Raw genomic sequence first — 12,174 nt, forward strand, 5'->3', positions numbered from 1 at the left:
TAAGAGACCAGTTCACTCCCCTCAGGAACTGCATATCCCTTTGATTAACGTACCTACTAGGAGCATTGTGCAGGACCTTATCAAAAGCTCCCGGTTCCTCCACCTTGATAGTCATAACTTTTATAACCACACCTTAACACCTCCCAGCAGTCTACATAATTCCTGTTTAGAGTCCGCGCAGAACTGCGAGGGTCCTAGCGCACTTAATATCAAAGACACTATAGCATGGAAGGGATTTGTTGCACGTTCCTGTGAATGCCGTACCCGTCTCCTGTTTTGAGCATAATAATACATTCATCCCACACCTAATTATTCTATGTTCCATTCCTTCAGGGGGTGTTCTACTTTGTTAGAATCTAGGACGAGGGAGGTGGGTAGAGTACTGCATGGTGCAAGATGTGTGCGGATTCCTTATACTATACTAAATTGTTCATTATAACCATTGCATCCTTGCCCTGCATGTTAAATACATTTAGTGTCATTTAAATTACATTTCCTTGAAAGGAAGTAACTTCCTTTAATGGTTAACTCACTTTACGAGTTACTGTGAACCCTAGCAGTCAAGCAATACGTGTGTCAACACAGGAAGTTTCAGCTGCACTTTGTTCTTTTTCTTCATATAAAACCTGCTTAGTGACGTTGACTAAGACTGACTTGAATTGAGGCTTCCTTGCCTAACAATTTTTAGTTTAATGTTTGACAGGGAGGCAGGTCTGTTGATGGGGCAACCCACAAGCACAGGTAGCGGCACGCCCTGTAACTTGTTATTGAAACCAGATTACCAACAACATCCACAACAAACAAGAGCTGGCGCGTGCTGGTAAACCAAAATCACCATGATGACCACAATGCTATCAAACGTGACCTAGAATCCCAGCCATGACCAGCCACACACTCCACCCGCTGCCTTACTTTAGAGTACGACGACAAGGCGTGGGCCGTGGTTTACACACTACCACACCCCATGAACTGCCCTTTCACTTTTTACAGCGACATTCCGGCATCTACCCGAGCTAACCTCCCCTACTGCCCAGGACTCTGAGTACAAACCAGCGACTGACTGCAAGAGTGCGGACTACAATTCCCAGCGACCAATCTACGGTGGCGTCACAGATTTTGGTTGGACGAGTAGCTCGATGACGTCACAGAGAAGGCGCAGCCACAGAGAAGCCGGAAGTGGACTGCAGAGAAAGCCCTTCTCCAGCGGCCCCTGGGTGTGGGAAGCGATGGTAGGTGAGTGTCCGGGGGTTTCGGTGTCACTGGGGCCATTCGGGGCACTTCAGCACCGGTACCACTACCGCGACGTCACCTGGGAAAACCCCTCTGCTTCCAAAGCATTTAATAACGAGGAGCGACTGAAGTGACTAATCGTCAAGGGTAGTGAGCGCTATATAATTACAGTTACAATGAGAGTGAAGTCAGATACGTAAGAGCCCGAGGGACCCATTTAAAGTAAATACAAAATGAAAGTTTTCTTTGGAGGGTGGTCCAGGCTTCGAACGAGGGAGACTTTGAAATATATGCCACGAGTGAATACGAGTAAAATAGGGTGATACCCTCCAGGTGAGGGTGAGTGACACGTATGCCGTGGTGCTCAGCCTTTCAAGCTTGTGACTGTTGTCCTCTGGCAGCGACAAGCTTGAAGTTGTAATTGAAACAATTCGCCGGAGAAATAGTTTGTTATGTCACGGCAGGGCATTTTATGTTTTCATTTTTTTATAGAGGAGGGTATGTGGATGTCAGTCCCATCACTTTGAGCTTACTTGCGACACGTCATGCAGAGTTCCACAGCATACATAGGAATTGTGTAATGTTGTGCCTACGTTGGTTTATAATAAAATGATATGTGTGGCAGTTGTAGATGCGGTGCCCCCGCCCACCACTTAACATCATTGATCATATAATAGTGTGCTGCAATGTCACCCCCCAGGTGTCATCAGTGTTCATATAATGGTGTGTTGCAATGTCAGTGTGTCGTCTTTGAACATATGATGGCATGCTGCAATGTCAACTCCCCTTCCCAAGTGTCATCAGTGATCATATAATGGTGTGCTGCAATGTCAACACCCATCACCAAGTGTCATCAGTGTTCATATAATGGTGTGTTGCAATGTCACACCCACCCCCCAAGTGTCATCTTTGAACATTTGATGGCCTGCTGCAAAGTCAACTCCCCTCCGCAAGTGTCATCAGCGATCAAATAATGGTGTGCTGCACTGTCAATACCCCTCCCTAAATGTCTTCAGTGGTCATGTAATGGTGTGCTGCAGTGTCAACACCCCTCCCCAAATGCCATCAAAAGTAACAGGTGCTATATGAATGCAAACCCTTCTTCCCCTTCTGTCCCTCTGCTATCCTTCTCACCTCAAATAACTGACTAATATCCACAACTCAAATTACTTTCCTATTTCACCATACTAATTCAACACTAATCCTTTATGGGTTTCCGGAGTAGTGTGCTTCAACACCCCATCAGGGGTAACAAGCGCTCTATAAATACAAACCTTTTTTTCTCTTCTATCCTTCTGCTATCCTTCCAAATCTAAATAACTGACTAACCTATCCACCACTTAAAACGTACTTGCATGTTTCACTATACTAATTCAACACTAATCCTCTATGGGTCACGGAGTAGAGTGCTACTCGCCGAAAAAAATGCTTCAACGCCTCGTCAGGGGTAGTAAGCGCTATACAAATGAATTACAATATATTGGCGTGCTGCAAAGTCAACACCCCTCCCCAGTTGTCATCAGTGGTCATGTAATATGTCAACACCCCTCCCCAAGTGTCATCAGTGGTCATACAATGGTGTGCAGCAATGTCATCACCCCTCCCCAAGTGCCATCAGTGGTCATACAATGGTGTGCTGCAATGTCAACACCCCTCCCCAAGTGTCATCAGTGGTCTTAACAGTGTGCTGCAATGTCCGCATCCCTCCCGAAGTGTCAAGAGTGATCATACAATGGTGTGCTGCAATATATTCCTCCATGTGTCAATTTTGAACATATGGTGGCGTGCTACAATGTCAATACCCCACCCCAAGTGTCATCAGTGGTCCTATTAGTGTTGCTGCAATGTCAACTCCCCTCCCCAAGTGTCATCAATGATCATATAATGGTGTGCTGCAATGTCAACTCCCCTCCCCAAGTGTCATCAGTGGTCATATAATTGTGTGCTGCAATGTCAACATCCCTTCCCAAGTGTCATCAATGGTCATATAATGGTGTGCAGCAACGTCAACACCCCTCCCCAAGTTTCATCAGTGATCATATAATAATGCAATGTCAGCAACAACCATATAATTCTAGACCACACAATGTCACAAGTGATCCTGCAGTGAACTGTTCAACAGTGATCATGTAATGCTGTGTACTACATTGTATGAATACTTATATCATTCATTTAGGTGTTTCGTAAAGAGCTAAGCAATAGTTAGATACAATAGAATACACATCTGACCCAAAAAATTTAAAAAAAAAGCAAAACGGTAGCAAAATGAAAACAGTGCATTAGACTTGAGTCTGGTAGAAGGGAGGTTCCTTACCATTCACAGTCCCCCATGGAAAAGTCTTAAGTCGTCAACAAATACTGCAGCACAGCATTGCTGTTAGTGGTGATGTAAAGTTCTGTCCCACAGTATCACCGGTGATCATATACTTCAGACAGGAATAATCATATTTTGCCCTGCAGAATGTCACCAGTGGTTACGCTGTGTTGTGTCCCACAACTTTGCCACCAGTGACTGAGTTCTGGGTGTCGTTGTCATCAGGGTCTTATAATTCTCTTTTCCATAGTGTCACTGGTGTTGACATGCTATGTCCCCCGTGCCATTAGTCATATATGATTGTTTATTGCAGTGCTGCTCAGTATTAGTGCGTCAAATGTCATGTAATCGAGTGTCCTCAGTTGTAATGTGTTGCTGTGTTCCGCTTTGTCGCCAGTGGCCATCTAATGCCATGTTCTACAGTGTCCTTTTTAGGTCTCGCCTGGCGTAGGCTGCGCACAAGCGCAGTCTCGCTGGCGAGATTTAATGATTTAGGGTATTTCTCTAAAGGGAATTAAGCCCCGCCCCTCTTTTCCATTGGCGGCGTCACCGTTTATGCTAAACGGTGGCCAGCCATTGGAAAAGAGCTGTTGGTGACGTTTTTGCCCAGCTTTTTGAGCCGTCCCATTTGGACGGGCTTGTCTGCCTTCCGTGCGTCGTGAAAGCTTTCTTATCTTTATGGGGCTATGTGTTTCCAACACATGGCCCCATAAAGACAAGAAAGCTTTCACTACGGACGAAAGTGAAAGCGGACCGTGCTTGTGTTTTTTGTTTGTTTGTGGGGTTTTTATTGTTGTCTTCCACGCTTGTTCTCATATCGCAGACTAGTTTATTAGCCTCTACATGTGTTTTCACAATGTCATGCTGTTCTTGAAGTAGTAGTTTTCCTTAACGCAGTGGCGTAAAAGTCCCGCGGGGGTGCTCCAGGTGGTCCCTTCCGGCATTCTCAGACCCCAGAGCTTCGGCCAGGGTTCAGAGCGAGCCGCCCCCCAGTTTCGTTACGCCACTTCCTTGACGGCTACAAGTTATCTCCTGCAGTATAGCGCCCTGACACTGTTTTGGGCTCGTGTTTTGCTTCCTATAGAACTCACGAGCGCATCCCGGGGATGTGCACACAGCGATGTCCCGCTCCATACATCTCCCTGCTGGTTATGCCCCGCCCATTCTCATTAGTCCCCTTCCCCGAATACCTGCTCCAGTCCTCGGTTAAGCTCTCTTCTTAGTTCCCCACCTTCTTCCGTAATTAGGCACTCCTCCAGTGCCAAGTGCCACCCGCAGCCGCCACAGACCCCCCCCCTTCCTCAGGGCCCTGCATCTTTCCACAGTCTGGGCCCTCTGTGCCCACCATAGTCTAGTCATTGCCTGTTCCCCATCCCCCAGCCTTGGCCGTCTCCTGGCCACTCCAGCCTGGTAAATCCTATTCTTTCCCCCAGTAAATTGGGCCTTGCAGCTCGGGCATTGCCTGCCTTCCCTATTTGCTGTCCACCCCCTGCGTTCCTTTGAAGGCCCGATTGCACGAGCCCTCCTCCCCTTCCCGCTCAGCTGCTGTAACCCTGGTGTTGGTGGGCAGACCCAGCGCACTCTCTGGAGCTGGAGAGCGGTCAGGTTGATAAAGACCTCTCCGATGGAGAGGGAAGGTGGCCGCCCTGGATAAGGAAGGTGGCATACCCAGTGACATACCGGGGCCCTCCCCGGAGCTGGCAAAGAAGCCCCCAGTTCTGGCCAAGATGTCCGAAGGAGCCGCTACCCAGGTAAGGAACGCAGGCTGTGGTAGGGATTGAAGGAGGAGTACTTCTGAGTTCCACCAGCCCCAGAGACTGGGTGAGAGCAGTCCGAGTCTGGGAGCAGGGGCACGGGGAGATCTGTGCCTAAAACAGAATGGGGTGGGGTGGTTTAGTTGTTGTAGTAATGCACTATTGTGTGTTGACTTATTCGTACTTTGTCTTTACAAGGTAGGATTTAATTGAGTGTATGGGCGTTGAGATGGGGTTTAGTATAGTAAGGGTGCTATGTCCTGTCAACACTCCGTCATTGGTCTCATACTGTGTAAGAAGGGCATTGCATGCTCTGGCGAAGGGGTGGCATGAGTGGATCTAACTAGCAAAGGTCCAGGTGACAAGTGTGTTGCTACTTTGTGGGCAGAAGAGGTGTAGGCAGTGCCATGTAATACAGCACATTGATACTAAAGTAACGCACTACTACAAATAACGGTCCTAAAGGAATGCTTGTATTCAGCATACGGCCGTTCAGCACGGGTGTGGAATATAATAACATATCTACTTGTCCATGGGGCAGGTTACTTCATAAATCTACTTGTCCTGTAACAAAATCCACTTGTCCCTTTTGTGCCATGTAATGCGGTGACAAATTATGGCAGCAATACCCTTATATAAGAGCTCCGAACTAGCCTCTCTGAAAATGCCAGGGCTCCTTCCATAGCAGGGTATGAATACTAGCAATTCCCTTATGTTGCCACGTTTCCGCAGATCTACATACTGGTGCTGAAGTTAAGCAACAGTTTCAGGGTTGGAATGCCCTTGGGAGTCTGTGCAAACCTAACTTGCATGTTTTAAGGGTTTTCACCAACTCTTTTCTAATCTTTTCCCATCCTGAGACAGGTTGGATATTTACTCCTGACAATGGCAGACATAAAACTTCTTCCTGGGTTGTGAAAAAGGTAGTTGGAGGGTAAGTAAACTTGCAAATACTCGGATTTTCGCATGAGCAAATCTACACATGCAAATTTGCACATGCTAAAATGCAGTTCACAAATATTTTCTAGGAGTACTATTTCTTGGCCTACTTCTGTAAAGTCTTGTGAATTCAGGAAAGTCGTATATCTGCACTTAATACTAGGACATAAGTGCACTTTTGAGACTTTACTTAATAATTGGCCCCCTAATTAGGTCTGGCGTTAACCATGACATGTTGTGTTTATTAAAATGTCTCTCTGTCAGTTGGCTAGCTTCACTGTGAATGACAGCATTCTGTTCTTTCACAAGGAGCAAAATTGACACACAGTCGTTTTGTTCAGTGCCAGGAAGGACTGTGGCAGTGTGTGCTTTTTGAGACCGAAACAATTTTTGCTTTTGCCAATGTTTGTTATAATGATGAGGGCTCAGCAGCACCCACACCAATAAGGTTTTACAAAAAACATGCCAAAACAAGTCACGCATTGATAAAACTAAAAGACTGACCAACAATTTCAGACCAATTGGCTTTACCATTGCTTGTTTATTTTTATGTTTCCCATAATCTTATTAAAACTGGTTACAGTGATTTTCCATTATGAATATTTTTGGGAAATACTAGCATGCATCAACACATTTTACTAAATGATGCTGCAGAAAAACGCTACCTAAAATGTTACAGTAGTTTAGCTAAATGTTTTTGCTTTTTTTGTGAACATTTTATCTTTAAAGCTAAGAATAATCAATCTTGCTTTCAAGCGTCTCCATATATTTGCATCTAATCAGAGAGCATTCTGGGTGCAGTATGCATAGCCTCAGTGCTAAACAATGAAAGCATGTGCACCCATTTTTATACTTTAACCACTGTCAGTAGTAGTCTGAGCTTAAAACATGTACTTAGATCACCCTAATAATAAAGGTTTTGCATTTATAAACCATAAATACAAGTTTGAACAGCGTTAAAACATGGAAACAAATATTACCTTAACCCCTTCAGTGCCCATGACGAGCTGGACTCGTCATGGGCCGCGGTGGCGCTGTGCCCATGACGAGTCCAGCTCGTCATAGACCCCGCCCGCTAATTCAACGGCCGGCACAGGGCGGGGAAAGGGGCGGGCACTGAAGGGGTTAACTGCAGGCAATGCTTTCCCTGATCCATCATGTGGGGCTATAAACTGGCAGTCAAAGGGTTTGTGATGTAGGGGGTTGGGCCTACTTGTCCCAAGGACAAAATACACATGGAAACTTGTTGCCCTTGACCCCAAACAATATGTCCCGGGCGTCGGGCTATAGGAATTACACATCCCTGGTTCAGCAACTGCTATCTACAAAGCGATCTCACCATTTCGTTATCAATCTTACCTCACGCATTCTAGTTTTATTTGCGTTCTTCTTACATTGAAATACTCACCGCCTGTAGTCCTGCCCTCTGGGCCTATAGTATGATCTTGGGCAGCCAGAGTTCTGCTGAATATATTGGGTCATACCTGTAAACATCAGAGTGCACATCAGTCGGTCTCCCTACCGCCACTGGAAATGTCTGTCTGACTTCCTTTTAATTGTTGTTTTCTTTGGTTACCCCAAAGTACATTATGCTACTATAAGTTTAATTTGAAGTGCTTAGTAATACACAAGGATAAATGGGCAGTGGTTCCAGTGGAGGAAAAGAGAGGGCATGATAGGTGGAATCAGGAAGGCTCGTTGTGGAAGGCTTGGTCTTTAAACACGCCAGTACTACTAACACAGTGGATAGCGAAGCTGGAGACGAAGAATGAACTGGAAAGGCCTGCCCACACGGATGGTGGAAAGGGGAGCGTTATGATGAGAGAAGTGACAAAGAGAGAAAATAGACCTCCCAGGAGGAAGCCAATGGAATAATTAAGTGGACTCTGACCAAGTAAAGCAAAATGGTTACAAATGATCTCTCTAAATAGTAACGCATGCAAATGGACCATTATATTTATTTTTGTTTTTACCACACCTCGCAAAGAATGGTTACTTATGTTATTGTTGGCGCAGTAAGAGTAATAACCTTCTTGTTTACAGAGTACAACCCCCCACCCTTCTGTTGTTTAATTATTTTTGACCATTGCTATCCATCACCAGTGTTCTTTCTTGCCGTTTAGTCATAGTTCTAACCCGCAGGAGTCCTCGTTTCTTTCAGTAGGTGGCACACATTTTCATACAAATACATTCTAAATGGCTGATTCAGCCCTTTTAAACAATTATGGTATCAAATCCTTATTTTTGTTTACGAAGATCCGTTTTTAACATATTGGCATTTTTTCATAAGTTACTTTTTTGCAATCCTGTTTTGTCCTCCTACCTTTAACAATCTGTTTCTAAATTTGCTGTTAGTTTATCCATGAATTGCTTTATTCCCAATCATGAGTCTGTGTTGTCCTATTTCTCCCACTTTCTAAACAATTCTTGAAAGAGAATCTGTTTGGCAGTTACTCTTGTAAAATTCCAATTCCACACTCTTGGTAACCATTTCCTAATTCTTGAAATGGCATGCTTACTTGCGTTGTTCTTCAAAACGGGACCAATGGTTTGGCATCTGTTCTCATTTTAAAGCATACTCTCTTCTAATAAGTATATATGGTTTTCATTGCCAGCATGCAAGCTAATGCTTAATTTTTATCTTACTGAGTATTTTGATTTCAACTCACTGCCTGTGAGGTATACTCTATGGTTGCCTCCTTTGCTTTGCTTATTTCTGTCAAAATTGCTGCTCTTCCGAACATAATTGAATCCACTCTAATCTTCGTTTCTACATCAATAGTACAAACATTTTTATGGTCTGACTTGCCAGCACAGCTGTCGCTAGATAATAATGTGCGAATCACCAGGAATGCGACCTTGGCCCCGCCCACATTGTGGGAATCAGGAATACTTATTTTTATTGGGCAGATGCTGTGTCGAAAAATGCTTGCCTTCCATATAGCTGTGATCACTTTATTTATCCAGCTGCCTGTGCTTAACATTTTAGGGGTACACAATATTGTAATGCTATAAACGTGGCATAGATAACTAGTTCATTTATGATGTTGTTCTCTTGCAGCAGCTCAGATGGGAGTGTACATTTTTAGATCTGGTATGACAGTGCAACTGTCGCATCACATTTTAACCTACTTAAACTCTTTTACTACTGTGCCCACGTGTACCCCCCCTCTTAAGCTATAGAATTAAAAATTGAGTTTATGAACACAAAAATGTGCTGCAATATTCATTAAGTCTAAAACATGAATTAATTTTCTCTTTACTTTGGTAACCCCATGCATGCCTTAATTTAACCATTAATAATTATTATTGTTTTGAGCCGTGTGCTGTCCTGTAATGTTATGTTTTGTTGTATAGCTCATCTTATCACCAATTTCTTGGCCTATTGTGTCTTTTTGTTTTTTTGGGGGGGTGGGTAGTGAGTTTATATAGCGCAAACTTGACTCGAAGGTATCAGCACTTTACATGAGCACCAGTTGTGTTACAGATGGACACGTTCATTTTTGTTAGTCACAGGCAGATTAAGTGATTTGCCCAGAATAACAGGATATTGAGCGTCTCTGCCAAGAATCAAACCTGGTTCCCCAGCATGGAGGTCGACCGCTCTGGCCGTTCGGCTACATCCTCTTCTCTTGGTCGAAGTTTACAAGGACAATAGCAGAGTTTTGTTATGGTCTGTATGTGCCATGCGTATTCTCAGTAGAAGTGTTCTGTGGGACATGGAGATAAGTGTCGTGCAATTTCCACCAAACCTATGCATTTTTAGGTCTCACCTGAGCCAGCGCATGCATTTCGAAGTGCTACCAAAGCGGCCACCAGCTTGCGGTCACGCGCACAAGCGCGCGCGCGCCACGTTTTCTTTCACTTTTGCGCCGTAAAGCGCGGGTGCCGCCATTATAGCAAAAGTAAAGAAATAGAAAATAATCTATTTCTTTACTTTTGCTATAATCGCGGCACCCACGCTGTACTTTTAACATTAAAAGTGAAGCGCGGGTGCCGCGATTATAGCAAAAGCATTGTCATTAGAATGTTGTTGAGAAATTTTCTGCACTAAAGCTTTGGATTCAATTTTACCCTTGGTGGGGGGATGTGGTAGCTTTCCTGTATGAAAACAGAGCTGGGTGTAATGCCAATCAGTCTACATGAGACCCACCTCTGTCCCCACTAGCAACCTGTCACACTCCAGCATGTAAGAATTTCGTAGTGGCATTCGCCTCCAAGTTTTACATGACCTGGTGGATGAATTGTTGTAGAGCCTGCAAGTGGGAAAGTGGCAGTAGGCTAGCATTGTCTATCCCCGCCTAATGACCTAACAAATCCCCGGTATTCTGTTTTAGTCAGGGGTGCATACAAATCTCAAGAAAGTTCATGCTTACAGAGAGTTTTTTTATAGCTCGAACTTGACCCGAAGGTATCGGGTATCAGAGCGCTTCACATAGCACCAGTTGCGTTTACATGAGGACACATTCATTTTTGTTAGGCACAGGGAGATTAAGTGATTTGCCGCGGATCACAGGATGTTCAGCGTCATTGCGGAGACTCGAACCCAGCTCCCGAGATTCGAGGTTGACTGCCCTACTCCTCTCCCCAATGCTTAGCATTATTATTGTACCTTAGGAACACGGGAAAACCTAGGATTCTCCCCCACATTTAATATTGATACATTGATATTTCAGCACAGCAGTGACAGAGTGGATTGTGGGTGTCTCTACCAAGCACTGCCTTTGCTAGCCTGGCCTGCAGGGTCCCCAGGACAAACAGAGCCATCCGCATGGCAGTCCTTGTACTGATGCCTGTCACCACCTGCCGCTGCCAAGCCTTCCCAGTAACAGAGGGCAATTGACTCCGGTGGCCTTCCCGAGGTAATGGCCAGGTTTTTGCATGAGCAGAGGGTATGTCTGCATTCAGGTGCTATCGAGGTTTTTGCTACCTGTGGGTTACAGGCTCCGATCCCAATGAGGGAGCTCTGGGGATTATCTGCTGCACTGATCTGCTAGTAACCTGCAGGTCACCGATATCAATGCCAGTAAGATGGCTGTGTGGTTTAATGTACTGGTTGCGCAGGCGTATTTGTTTGCAAAGCCTATATTTGTTTTATGTTGTGTATTTAACATAGCGTGAAACTAATCATAAAATGCAATGAAATCCTTTAGAGGGAATATTTTCCTCTCAGCAGGGGCGTCTCGCACTTTGGGTGCTGCATAAACAGCTGTATTTTGCAAGCAGACAGAACGTGGGATATTACCAAGCCACTAACCTTAAAGGGCAGTCATTACTCCATTTGTTTTCCCCTGACCTGTTGTGAGTGGGAGGTGGTGAGGAATTGGTGTGAATGAACACTCTGAAGGTTAAGCGGGAAAGCCATCAGTACCTACAGTGCTGCTGATCCCAGGGAAGTCCAACATAGACACCTCATGCATTTATTAGGATGGAGTGTGGCACCCCAAAGACCCTGGAAAGCTACGCCACTGTTCTTGTCTTAAACCTGAATGTGGCCTTCACAGACTCCACCGTGGCTTATCTCGCTTCACCTCTGAAGGTATCTTGCAACACTTCCTTCCAGCATATGCGTTCAGAAGACACCTTGAAGATTAGATTGTCCGGTGAATACCCACTTCCTCGTACGTGCTGTCATATTCCCGTGAACACCAAACATATTGCCCATTTATCGTTTCTATATCACTTTTACAGCACCTCTGATGCGTAACATTTGGGCGCTACTTGAGTGTTTTATTTCTCTTGCTTAAGACCTTACCTTGATGGAAGCCAGAAAGCCCCGCCCCCTCCAGTACTGGAAGAGACTCCTATTTACAATACCTTGTACGAGATTAGACCGTTTGTAGAGCAGCACTGGCAGCGTTTCAAAGATGACAGGAACTGGATAGGCGCTATGCTGCATTTTACCCCGGACTTCCTCCTGCCTTACAAAGGCTGAGA

General features: G+C 45.0%; 2 protein-coding genes across 3 annotated transcripts in view; both read left to right on the plus strand.

Annotated features, from left to right (window-relative positions):
* Positions 1-1,136: 1,136 nt before the first annotated feature.
* LOC146772378 (TIR domain-containing adapter molecule 1-like) overlaps positions 1,137-12,174 on the plus strand; it is a 45,917-nt gene continuing 34,879 nt past the window's right edge. The window contains exon 1 of the mRNA XM_085638607.1: positions 1,137-1,233. The gene's annotated coding sequence lies outside the window, so the exon portion shown is untranslated. The remainder of the gene's footprint in view (positions 1,234-12,174) is intronic.
* The window catches only part of LOC146772379 (TIR domain-containing adapter molecule 1-like), a 74,193-nt gene continuing 63,195 nt past the window's right edge, over positions 1,177-12,174 (plus strand). Inside the window, exon 1 of one of the 2 annotated variants that reach the window (XM_085638604.1) lies at positions 1,177-1,233. The gene's annotated coding sequence lies outside the window, so the exon portion shown is untranslated. The remainder of the gene's footprint in view (positions 1,234-12,174) is intronic. The other variant, XM_085638606.1, reaches the window with a different exon arrangement.

The sequence above is a fragment of the Triturus cristatus genome, chromosome 12 (assembly GCF_964204655.1).
Source record: "Triturus cristatus chromosome 12, aTriCri1.1, whole genome shotgun sequence".
Lineage (NCBI taxonomy): Eukaryota > Metazoa > Chordata > Amphibia > Caudata > Salamandridae > Triturus > Triturus cristatus.